Genomic DNA, 12765 nt, shown 5'->3' with positions numbered 1-12765 from the left:
CCTGCGTTGGAAGCACAGAGTCTTAACCACTAGACTGCCAGGGAAGTCCTGTGGAAGAGCATCTCTTTTTGTCTCAAAGCCCTTCCACTCTGCAGCTCAAGGTGGCGACCTACCCGTGTGCTGCCAACTATGTAAATGGCCACACTAGACAGAATTTATTATAAACTATAGCTTTGGCAAAAGCAGATAGAATGAGTGGACAACTTTGGCAAATCACTCTATTCTAGCAGAGACATAGAATTCTAGATTCTGTGCTAATGAACTGCTTGCTTGATTTTAGTTTAAGTTCCTTAAATCACCCTCTGTATTTGACTAAAGTCAATAATAATGATAATAAAAATACCACTGTGCTCTCAAATCTGGGGCTAAATGTTATAAGTACAAAAGAAGATAAATCCGTCAAAATTTCGTCTTTTTAGGAGTGGAACTTGAAAAAGTATTCTGACAAGACTCTTCTAAACAACACTGCACTTACTAACTGAATATAACAATCTAAGCATTCCTTTGGAGTGTCTGACATGAGCATTTAACATCCTCTTCCTTTCGCTGGATTTGACTGCAGTGTAGGTGTACAGGAGACCTTCAAGCTGTTTGTAACACAGATCTATCCTCTTCTTAAATGCGCATCTAGAGGCAAGAAGTTGGATGGGGAGTTACATTTGGGGAAAAATATCCAAGGGGATAGCCATCATTCAGTGAGAGGCTGGCAGAAAAGTTGCATTCCAGGTCAAGGTCATTTCTCCCCGAATAAACTGAAGAGCCCAGCGGGCTCAGAGTCAATGGTTTGGCACTTAGGAGTGCTCTGGGTCAAGCTTAGTGCTTACATGGCTCATCAATTTGTTTTCAAAGAGCTGCCCCAAAGTCAGCAGGGTTAATCGATTCTAACCACTGGGCAATGAAATAGTCAGCAAACTCATCCCTCGAGGCTGTAAAGAAGAAGGCAGGACAGACCATTTGATTGTCTTAAATCACTTAAGAACCATTCATGACAAAACCAATCAATCTGATCTCCGTTGCCTATTAGCACTCAACCATTAACTGACTCAACATGTGTTCTCCTCATTTTCAAAATATTCTTAGAGTCACAACTGACAAGCAGGTTCTTTGACTTCATTAAGCACTGGAATGGAATTGTAACTCGAGTACATCAGCAGAAGGACATATCTTTTTCCAAATTATCAGGAGAGACAAAAAAATAAAACAGGAAGGCTGGTTAAAGTACACACTCAGATTCCCAGCCTGGTGGGAAATTTTTCAGGGAATACAAAGGGAGGTAGAAATAGAAATGATATTTGGATAGTGTTAAACTATGTTAGAGAAGATGTGGAGGTCAGCTGCTACTACAAGTCACCAAACCAGCACAGAAAAAACACAGAGGAGCGATAAGATCTGCGTGAACCAAACAGCTGCTTCAAGTCTCCCTTCACTAAAAAACAGAGCATCTGATAAATTCTTGACTTGTCTTGGCATTTTCGCCTCAGAATATAGAGGAAGCAAGGAAGTTAGCTGAGTCAGAAGGAATGTGCCTGGGTGTGGAGGGGTGGAGTCCTGGAGTTAACCAAGTGTTTCACCTTAACCCTTGCTGTCTTCAAAAATCAAAACAGATGTCTGAAAGCTTATCTAAATGCTGTGTACAATGAATGATGTCTGTAATTTGCTTCAAAATTATCTAATGGCAGCAGGAAGTGGGTGGAGAGTGGTAGGTGGGGGTGGAGAAAAAAACAGGATCATCTATGAGCTGATCATTGTTGAAACTAGATGATAGATCCATGGGGGTTCATTTTGTTACTTTCTCCATTTGAGTATGTTTGACTATTCCCATAATAATAAGTAAAACAAAATAATACATGACTCATTCCAAAGCAAAAATAAAACCTCTGAAAGGAAGAATAACTTAAAGGTATGACAAGCTTTCAAAAAAGAAACAGTCTATTGGCAGAGGCACAAACAATCCCATTTAGAGAGAAAGTGAGTGTTGTTAGAGTGTGGGGTGAGGAGGCAGCATCAAAAATCATGTGACTCAACAAGGAACCATTGGGAAATTGGTGGGGACATTTTTGCTTGTTGAAATATCTGGGGGCAATGCTGGTCCTCACTGTTAGAAGGCCAGGGATGCTAAAAATCCTTTAGCCCAAGGGCCATATAATTGTCCTCCCAGTGACAGCTGCACCCCCACTGAACTGTTGAAACCAAAGTGCCAAAGTGGACACCAAGGAACTCTTCTATTAACCTGACCTGAAAAGCACATGGCCCATGGATGCGAAGGATAAATAGTAAAGAATAAATAATAAAGACTCACATGAGATTGTGAGAAAAGGTTCAAGAAAGCCAAAAATTGAATGATTAGACACTTGCCAAGTTCAAAAGTCAGCATTATATTGAGGTGCAATAACAATCTAACTTTTGCAGATCACAGAAAGAAGGTAGAATCTCCTTTAACCTAGAAAAGGTAACACAAGTGTGGTTAAAAGAAGCTGGAGAGCAAAATGGTAAGAGGGTAAATCATGAGAAAACACCACCAGAAAATTATACCCAGACCCCAGGGAGGCTGTGCCAGGACTACTCAGCCAGGAAAACGCAACCCTTGCCTCAGGCTCTGGGAGCCGTCTTATCTCCTTTCAGAAAAATGCAATAAACCACAGGCCAATGGCACCATCAGAGGCTTCCCAGGTGGCTCAGTGGTAAAGAATCTGCCTGCCAATGCAGGATACGCAGGGTCAAGAGGATTCCCCTGGAGGAGGAAATGGCACGTCACTCCAGTATTCTTGCCTGGAAAATCTCATGGATGGAGGGACCTGGTGGGTTAAAGTGCGTAAGGTCACAAAAAGTCAGACACAACTGAACGACTGAGCATGCATAGCTCTGTCAGTGGGTGAGCAAGCCTGACTTCAAGTCTGTGTCCGGTCTCTCACACTGTGGATCAGGTCCTAACTTCAAGGAACTTCTAGTCTGGTTTGGGGAAACAAGACACATTGAAACAACAATTCTGAAGGTCAGAAGAACACCATCAGGTTAAGTTCTAAGTGAGTTGCATAGATGGTTAATAGCAAAAGCCAAGGAGAGAAAGAGTTGTGGCTTGAGTCAGCAAAAGGTGAACCAAAAGGCGATGTAACCCTGATCTTAAGAGAGAGGCAGGGTTTAAGTAACCATTAAAAGGAGAAAACATTTTGTGGAAAATACAGAATTAGGGAGTAGGGGGACTTCCCTGGTGGTCCAGTGGCTAAGAATCCCTGCTCCCAATACAGACAGGGGGCCCAGATTTGAATCCTGTTAGGGGACTAGATCCTGCATGCCAAAATGCAGATCAAAGATCTCATGTGCCACAAGTAAGACCTGGGGCAGCAAATATATATATATGTGTGTGTATATATAAATAGCTTCTCTCATAGCTCAGACAGCAACTTGCTCCTTGGAAAAAAAGCTATGACAAACCTAGACAGTGTATTAAAATATTAAAAAGCAGAGACATCACATTGCCAACCAAGGTTCATATAGTCCAAAGTATGGTTTTTCCAACAGTCATGTACCAATGTGAGTTGGTCCATAAAGAAGTCTGAGCACTGAAGAACTGATGCTTTCAATTCTTTCTGGAGAAGACTCATGAGAGTCCCTTGGACAGCAAGGAGATCAAACCAGTCAATCCTAAATGAAATCAACCTTGAATATTCACTGGAAGGACTGGTACTGATTGGCCACTTGATGAAAAGAGCCGACTCATTGGAAAAGACCCTGATGTTGGGAAACATTAAGGACAAGAGGAGAAAGGGGCAACAAAGGATGAGATGGTTGGACGGACTGACTCAATGAACAAACATTTGAGCAAACTCCAGAAGATGGTGAAGGACAGGGAAGCCTGGTATACTGCAGTCAGTGGCGTCGCAAAGAGTTGGATACAACTTAACAACAGAATGACAACTATATGTGTGTATATATATATATATATATACATTTGCTGCTGCTAAGTCACTTCAGTCGTGTCCGACTCTGTGGGACCCCATAGACGGCAGCCCATCAGGCTCCCCCTCCCTGGGATTCTCCAGGCAAGAACACTGGAGTGGGTTGCCATTTCCTTCTCCAACACATGAAAGTGAAAAGTGAAAGTGAAGTCGCTCAGTCGTGTCTGACTCCTAGCGACCCCATGGACTGCAGCCCACCAGGCTCCCTCGTCCCTGGGATTATCCAGGCAGGAACACTGGAGTGGGGTGCCATTTCCTTCTCCAATGCATGAAAGTGAAAAGTGAAAGTGAAGTCGCTCAGTCGCTTCCGACTCTTAGTGACCCCATGGACTATATATATATATATATATATATATATATATATATATATACACACACACATATAATTGGGTGGGGGTAAGAAAGAAAACAAAAAAAGCCCTCATCCTTTGACCATGTCTTGACTTAGGCCTTAGACACCCTACCAGCTTTCCTAGCAGGTATGTGCTTAGAGTCTGGCCTTCTTGCCTTGCTCAGCCCCTGGGTATTTCTGGGCTCTGGACTTCTACAGTACACCTGCCTCTGACTCATTACTGCTCAGGCTCTTGGGTCTTCTTGTCCTCTGGCCACAAATCTCTCAGAATCTCTTCTGGCCAATTGCCTCAGTGCCTTGGCCTGATACAAGTGTCACTGGTCACCCTTGGACAAACTGCTCAGACACATTCCCAAGAAAGGGAAGGAGTGCAGCATTTTATCTGGACAGGGAACTGAGATCATAGTCTGTGAGTGCTTTCCTTTTTAAAAATGTTCCATTTATGTATTTACTCATTTTGCTGGCCTAGGTCTTCGCTGCAGCATGCGTGATTTAGTTGCAGTATACGAACTCTTAGTTGTGGCATGTGGGATCTAGTTCCCTGAGGGATTGAACCAGGAGCCCTGCACTGGGATCACGGAGTCTTAGTCACTGGCTCACCAGGGGAGTCCCTGGGTGCTTTCATGTAATCAAATCCAAGGGAAAATTTATCCAAAAATGTTCTCTATTTCTCTCCAGGCCTTGATACAGATCTTTCTATCTAGTCATTTTTTATTTTCTAAAAGTTGGCACCAAACCTGATAGAGAAATTCACTTAAATGCATCACGCACAGTAGATTGGAATGTTTTGGAAAAATATTTGCTAAAGTGGTGGTAACTGAACCAGTGGCAATGTGGCATCTGGAATCAGCTTATAAAGCATTGATCATGAGTTTTCCAGATCAGGTAGGAAGATCCTGAGCTCACCTCCTCCCACGGATACACTAGACCTACAAGTGCTCACCTCTTCCCACGGACACACCAGACTTACAAATGCATGGAGAACAACTAGCCCTGAGACCCACCTAAAGACCAGCAGAAACGACTTTCTACAACTAAGGATAGGAAGAAAAGGCCACGGTGAGACAGGCTGGAGGGGCAGAGATGAAGTCTAGTCGGAAGTCACACCTCCCTGTGCAGCACCCAAAAAGGAGGAGGGCTATCAGAGCTGATGAAGCCCCCTGCAGAAAGGACTACACAGAGAAGATGAATCCTCCGAAACTCTTCTGCTTCCCCACCACCACCCCCTACCCTGCCACCAACACCTGGCTTTGAAAACCAGAGGATCTATGTGCAAGGGAGCTGGAAGCCTGTGGGAAACTGAGACTCTGATCATTTTTCAGTTGTTTGTTTTTGGTCATGACCCACGGCATGTGGGATCTTAGTTTCCTGACCAGGAATCAAATCCAGGAACCCGGCATTGAAAGCTCAGAGTCGTAACCACTGAGCCACCAGGCAAGTCCCCTGAGACTCTGATCTTGAAGGGCTTGGGCACAGACTTACTTGCTGTGAGTCCCAGGGCAGAGGCAGCAGCTTGGAAAGTTCCTGGGTCATATGAGAAGGTGACTCATTGACTAATTTAGGGCATGTGCTGGAGGGGAGGGATTGGGTGGGACTTTCTCTAAGACCAGAGTGCTGGCAGGTGCCATTTAAAAAATTCTCTTTCCACCTAGCTGGCCTGGTGCTGGATGGTGCCATGACTGTCATGATTCATCAGACTAGCTAACACCATGCATCTGCCCTGGTGTTCCTCTGACAAGTTACCCTGCCCAACCAGTCTACCCCAGCCAAAGTGGCTCCCTCCCTGCCCCACCCAAGAGGTCACCCTGGCCAGCAGCAGTGCCTACTCCATGGAGTGGCTTCAGCTTCTGGGGGCAGTCCTGCACACCAGAGTTCCTGCAACAGTCACAGCCAGGCCTTGCAACACTGGGGGCCAGGACTGCACATCTGCACAACGGCAGCAGTTGTGACAGGACCACTCAGCCAGATGGCTAAGAACCAACCCCGCCCACCAATGCACCTGCAGCAGTCATGGCCCACACACAGCCACTGGAGATCTGGCTCTGATGACCAGGGAGTATGATGACCCAAGACCCCACAAGACATCTTCTGCATAAGACCACTCTTTCAAGACCTGAAGATGTAGCTGATATACCTAATACATGGAAACAAACTCAAAGACTTAGGTAAAATGAGGAGATAAAGGAACACCTTCCAAATGAAAGAAAGGCAAAAAATCTCAGAAAAATAACGAAATGAAACAGATAGGCAATTTCCCCAGATAAAAAGTTCAAAGAAACAGTCACAAAAATGCTCACTGGGAGAAAAATGGATGAACTCGGTGAGAACTTCAACAAAGAGATAGGAAACAGGAAGAAGAACCAGTCAGAACTGAAGAATACAATAACTGACTAGAGAGAATCAATAGCAGATTAGAGGATGCAGAACACATCAGTGACCTGGAAAACATGGAAGTGGAAATCAGCAAAAAGAAAGAATTTTTAAAAGTCAACATAGTTTAAGGGGCCTCTGGGAGTGCATCAACTGTACTAACATTCATATTACCAGGTCCCAGAAGGAGGAGAGAAAGGGACAGAAAACCTATTTGAAGAAATAATGGCTAAAAGCTTCCCTAACCTGGTGGGCTGCCGTCTACGGGGTTGCACAGAGTCGGACACGATTGAAGGGACTTAGCAGCAGCAGCAGCAGCAGCAGCAGCAGCAACCTAGTAAAGGAAACAGACATCTACATTCAGGAATCACAGAAAGTCCCAAGCAAGAGGAACTCAAAAAGATCAACACCAAGATAAATCGTAATTATTATTAAATATGTTTAAGTAATTAATATTAAATAATTATAATTAAATTGTCAAACGTTAAAGAGACAGTCTTAAAAGCAGCAAGAGAAAAATAACTAGCTACATTCAAGGGAACCCCCCCAATGAGCTATCAGCTGATTTTTCAGCAGAAACTTTACAGGTCAGAAATGATGGCCATCATTTATTAAAAGTCCTGAAAGGAAACTACTCACAGCCAAGAAAACTCTACCTGACAAGGTCATAATTCAGAATTGAAGGAGAGATAGTTCCCCAGACAAGCAAAAGCCAAAGGAATTCATCACCACTAAACTGGCCTTACAAGAAAAGTTACAGGAACTTTAAACAGAAAAGAAAAGGCCATAACTCAAAACAAGAAAATTCTGAGAGAAAAAAATCTCACTGGTAAAGGCAAACACATAGTAGAGGTGGTATGAACGTTAAAAGACAAAAGTAGTAAAACTCTCTACATTTAAAATAATCGGGACCTTCCCTGGTGGTCCAGTGGCTAAGACCCCATGCCTCCAATGCAGGGGGCCTGGGTTCCATCCCTGGGCAGAGACCTAGAGCTCATATGTGGCAACTAAACCTTCTGTATGCTGCAGCTAAGACCTCATACAGCCAAATAAATACAAATAAATATTTAAAATGTTCAAATTAAAATGAGGAGTTAAGTGATACACAAAATTAAAAACTGTAAAATATGATGCCAAAAACAAATGTGGGAGGGGGTGTAAAAATGTAGTGCCTTTAGAAAGTGCTCAAAACTAAGTGACCATCAACTTGAAGCAGACTGCTATACATTAACACATAGGCTGTTTTATATGAACCTCATGGTAATTGCAAACCAAAAATCTATAACAGACACACACAAAAAATAAAGAGACAGGAATACAAACGTAACAGTAAAGAAAGTCATCAAATCACAAGGGAAGAGGACAGAAGAAATAAGCAACAGAGAGGAACTACAAAAACTATCAGAAAACAATTAAAGTGGCAATGCATAACATCCCTAATAATAATTACTTTGTAAATGGACTAGAGCCTTCCAACCAAAAGACACAGGGTGGCTGAATGAATAAACACTAATTTGCACACCTACGCCTACGTCGATTAACAATAGACAGGATACAGACACAACTTAAGAGTCCATCGACAGACAACTGGATAAGGAAGATGTGATTTATAAGTCACATGGACATAATGCACAGCATAAAGAATGTAGTCAATAATATTGTGATAACTTTCTCTACTGACAGACCATTACTATACTTATTGTGATGATCAAGTCACACTGTACATAAATGGTGAAACACTAAGATGTACATCTGAAACTAATATAATAATTAGTTTCAGAATATAATATAATATTGCACAGCACCTATACTTCACTTAAAAAAAGAAGCTTACAGTCCAGACAAAAAGTCAATCCATGTACATGGAGAAAATACTATGCATGTTTTTAAGTGGGAGTTGGGGGACTTTAGTCGTGGAAAGTGCTGTTTATATACAGTATTTTAGAGATTAAATAAATGTTCAATTTATCTTTTTTTTTTAAAGCATTGCTACATCAGCTCCACCAAGAGTTAATAAATCTAAATGGGTCATGACACAAATTGTAACCAAAAAGGCCCTGTTCTGTGATTCACGTATATATTGGGGCTGTAATACTCATGATAGCCTGAAACAAATTACTGTGTTTCTTCTAAACATGATTTTTTATTTATTTTTCTTTTTTGACCTTGCCACGCAGCCTACGGGATCTTAGTTCCCCCACCAGTGATCAAACCTGCGCCCTCTGCAATGGAAGCACAGATTCTTCACTGGACAGTCAGGAGGTCCCTAAACGAGATTTTAAAAAACTACATATCATACACCTTTTTTGCCATAAGTTACTGCCATTCACAGTTCTGCAATTTAAAGAATAGTTTTTTCCTCTAAAAATCAGAACTGTACTTCCTAGTAAGACACCCAAGCAGACACAAATTATGACAGGGTTGGCCACCTAATAAAAATGCATTAAAATATAGTGCCCGTGGAGGCGGATGAGGTGAGGCCAAGCTGAACACTGTGCTTTTTCTTTGTTTACTGGCGCTGCCAACATGATGTTTGGGTTCGTGGGTTGGTATTTATCTGAAATCATGTTGATACAGGCATGAATGTTCTGAGTTTTTGAAGGATAAGGATGTGTGTGTGTGTGTGTGTGTGTGTGTATGAGCTGTTATTGTGCCTGCTGGAGCACATTTCTCTTTTTTTTAAAGTAATTTTATTTATTTGTTTATTTTTAGCTGTGCTGGGTCTTTGTTGCTGCACTGGCTTTTCTCTAGTTGCGGTGAGTGGGTGAGTTGCAGTGCATAGGCTTCTCACTGCAATGGCTTCTCTTGTTGAGGAGCACAGGCTCCAGGGCGCCTAGGCTTCAGAAGTTGTAGCACATGGGCTCAGGAGTTGCCGCTCCTGGGCTCTGGAGCACAGGCTCAATAGCTGGGGCACACAGATTTAGTTGCTCTGCAGTATGTGAAATCTTCCCAGATCTGGGATCGAACCTGTGTCTCCTGCATTGGCAGGAGGATTCTTTACTACTGAGCCATCAGGGAAGCCCTGGAGCACATTTCTCTTAATGAAGAGACTTGGAAAAGCTATAAACATTGCACAACAGATTCTTGATAACAACAGCATGTTTTCCTTGAGAAAAACAACTGGCAACTCAAAGCAGTTGATGCTGTTTGTGTACTACCATTGAGAGAAAAAAAGAAAAACCACTCTGGGAGGGGGAAACTAGACAGTTTCTATGAAGACAGTTTTGTAGGCAGTTTCTGGGAAGATCACATCTTGGACACATCACTTTAATGTGTTGATGAGTTTTTAGAAAGACCATCCTCAGCTTTTTCAAGTTTATTCTGTTCCATATTTTAGTAGATTCTGAATTGCTAATACTGACTCAAATTGATGAAGGGATTTTTCCTGAACACAAAACTAGAAAGAATACTTTTCCATAGAGTCCCAACAGGACATGAGGTAATGATTCTAGCCTAGCATTTTCTACATCAAAGTTTCTTCAAGTAGTCACTCAAAAGTCTGTTGATTGATCATTAGGCAAAAAACAGATCAAAGACAAGTATTAAAATGAGTTATGAAGTTCAGGCTCATTCAAACCCCAGGCACATGGAGTTTTGCTCATTGAGAAAGCAAGTGTGCTTCTGTCTAAAATCTTGTCTGGTTTCTTAAACATTCTTCACCTAGGATTAGAGAGTATGTTATGAACTCATCTTTGCATAGTGAACATACTTAGATTCTAAGAAACATAAATTACACATAGAATGTTATTTTTATATGGCATAAAGGTATGTGAGGAACTTTGAATGTTAGGTACATAGTATGGATTTGTGACAACAGCCTCTGCTGGACCTGCCTTTTCTGCACAGGATGAAGAAAACAGATGAACAAACCACAGCAGTGCGTAGCCTCCCTTGGCCCGGCTGGGAAAACATTTCTCAAGCTTGTGGTCTACAGCCCAGCTGTTTGTCCAGCAGCATCAACGTAGCCAGCAGGTCACTTCTGGACCCCAGGCTGCAGAGTGTCTCCCACTGTTGATCAAGCCAGGACAACACAGCCAGCATGACCCCCACAACATGGTGTAGGGGTTAACCGTTATTTTATCTTTAAAAAAATAAAACCACCCCCCTTAAACCTCAAACAAACTTAATAGTCTTATCAAACTGGCTGTTTAAAACTATCTTCCTTTATCTGCTTGTCCAAGAGTGAAAGCACAGAAAGAGCCAAAAGGCTAATAATTGTCCCCACCTGCTTTATTCAAAACCTCAGTGCTTATTGCTTCAAGGTTCCAGAATTTTCAGTTCTCAAAAAAGGACTCCTGTTAAACTTTTTTTAAAAATTGTTGCTGGAATACAGTTGATTTACAATGCTGTGTTAGTTTCAGGTGGATAGCAAAGTGAATCTGTTATACATATAGTCACTCTTTTTAAGATTCTTTCCCCATAGGCCATTACAGAGTACTGAGTAGAGATCCCTGGGCTACACACTAGGTCCTTATTAGTTATCTATTTTATATACAGTACTATGTATATGTCAGTCCCAATCTCCCAATTTATTCCTCCCCCTCTTACCCCTGTTAACCTTAAGTTTATTTTTTACATCTGTAACTATATTTCTGTTTTTTAGATAAGGTCATTTGTAGCCTGTTTTTTAGATTCCACATGTAAGCAATATCATATGATATTTGTCAAAAAAAGAGAGAACACTTGTAATGAGGTGTACAGTTTCCATTCATACCACATCTGACACTAAATGAGGTTTTTTTCACTTAACTCTGCACCAACCAATCTTCCAGCTCTTCTCGCACCAACCGGGTGCCCTACAATTCCATTCCATTCAGTTCGGACACTAACCACACTGAATTAGTGCAGACCCCACAGGTTTATAGGGCTTCCCAGGCGGTTCTACTGGTGAGGAACCCGCCTGCCAGGTAAGAGACATAAGAGACCTGGGTTCAACCCCTGGGTCAGGAAGATCCCCTGGAGGAGTGTGTGGCAACCCATGCAAGTATTCTTGCCTGAAGAATCCCATGGACAGAGGAGCCTGGTGTGCTACAGTCCATGGGATCGCAAAGAGTCGGACATGACTGAAGCAACTTACACACACACACACACACACACACACTCACACACTCACACAGGAACAAAACCCATAATTCCCTTCTTCTTGCTTCAATACTTCTAATCTCACTTAGAAAGCTGGCTGGCAGATGAAAGTTGGCCCTGAGAAATGGTTTCTAGAAACCTCCTTCAGCTTCCCTTCCCTTCTGGCTCTTGTGAGTCAGTTGTCTCTTGATCGGTCATCATGTTAAAAAATGGGTACTAAAAATGGTTAGGATGCCCAGGCTTATTCAAACCCCAAGTACAGGGAGTTTTGCTCATTTAAAGCCACCTTTCATCTACAGATCAAAACTGCTTTTTTCACTGACACTGGTCTTCCCATTGGTCACCAACTCCCAAGCTGTTCAACTAGAAAACTCCCATGGCCCTTCGGCCCCAGGAAAGTGGTGTTTAGACTCTCATGGGCCCAGCAAAGTCAGGAGACCTACCTAAGAGGGACAAAAGGAGAGAAGATGCCCCCTCCCTCAAATTATTTCTACAGAAACTTTGAAGTCTCCTCACTTCCTGCTCTTCCCAGCCCCACTCCCAACATTCACCAAAATTACTCGCAGATTCTCACCTGAAAGTGGTCATTTCTGAATTTTATGCAACAGTAACCTCTAGACAATCTGGTCATATATTCACACATACACTTTGGGATTTGTTTTTCTCAGAGCCTTTGAAATACTTCCTGCTACAGGAGGGGTTGCCTCTAGGTTCTTAAGACAATGTGAGTTTTAAGCTTAGGTTATTGGTCCCCGTCCAAAGTGTCAGAGAGAACTGGGAAGATCCAGAAGCAAAAGACCCCAGAACGTGGGGCTTCTTTGGTAGTCCAGTGGTTAAGACTCCGAGATTCCACTTCAGGGGGCACAGGTTCAATCCCTGGTTGGTGAACAAAGATCCCGCATGCTACACAGTGCTGCCAAAAATTAACAAAAATGTAAAACTTAAAGACCCCAGAACAGATGTGGGCTTTGAACCTCAGCAGGGCTGAAAACATTCCAAGGGCAG

The sequence above is a fragment of the Bos grunniens genome, chromosome 24, assembly GCF_055505025.1.
Source record: "Bos grunniens cultivar Pamir isolate PY7600 chromosome 24, Bosgru_T2T1.0, whole genome shotgun sequence".
NCBI classification, from domain to species: Eukaryota; Metazoa; Chordata; class Mammalia; order Artiodactyla; family Bovidae; genus Bos; species Bos grunniens.
Note: the sequence above shows the minus strand (reverse complement) of the source record.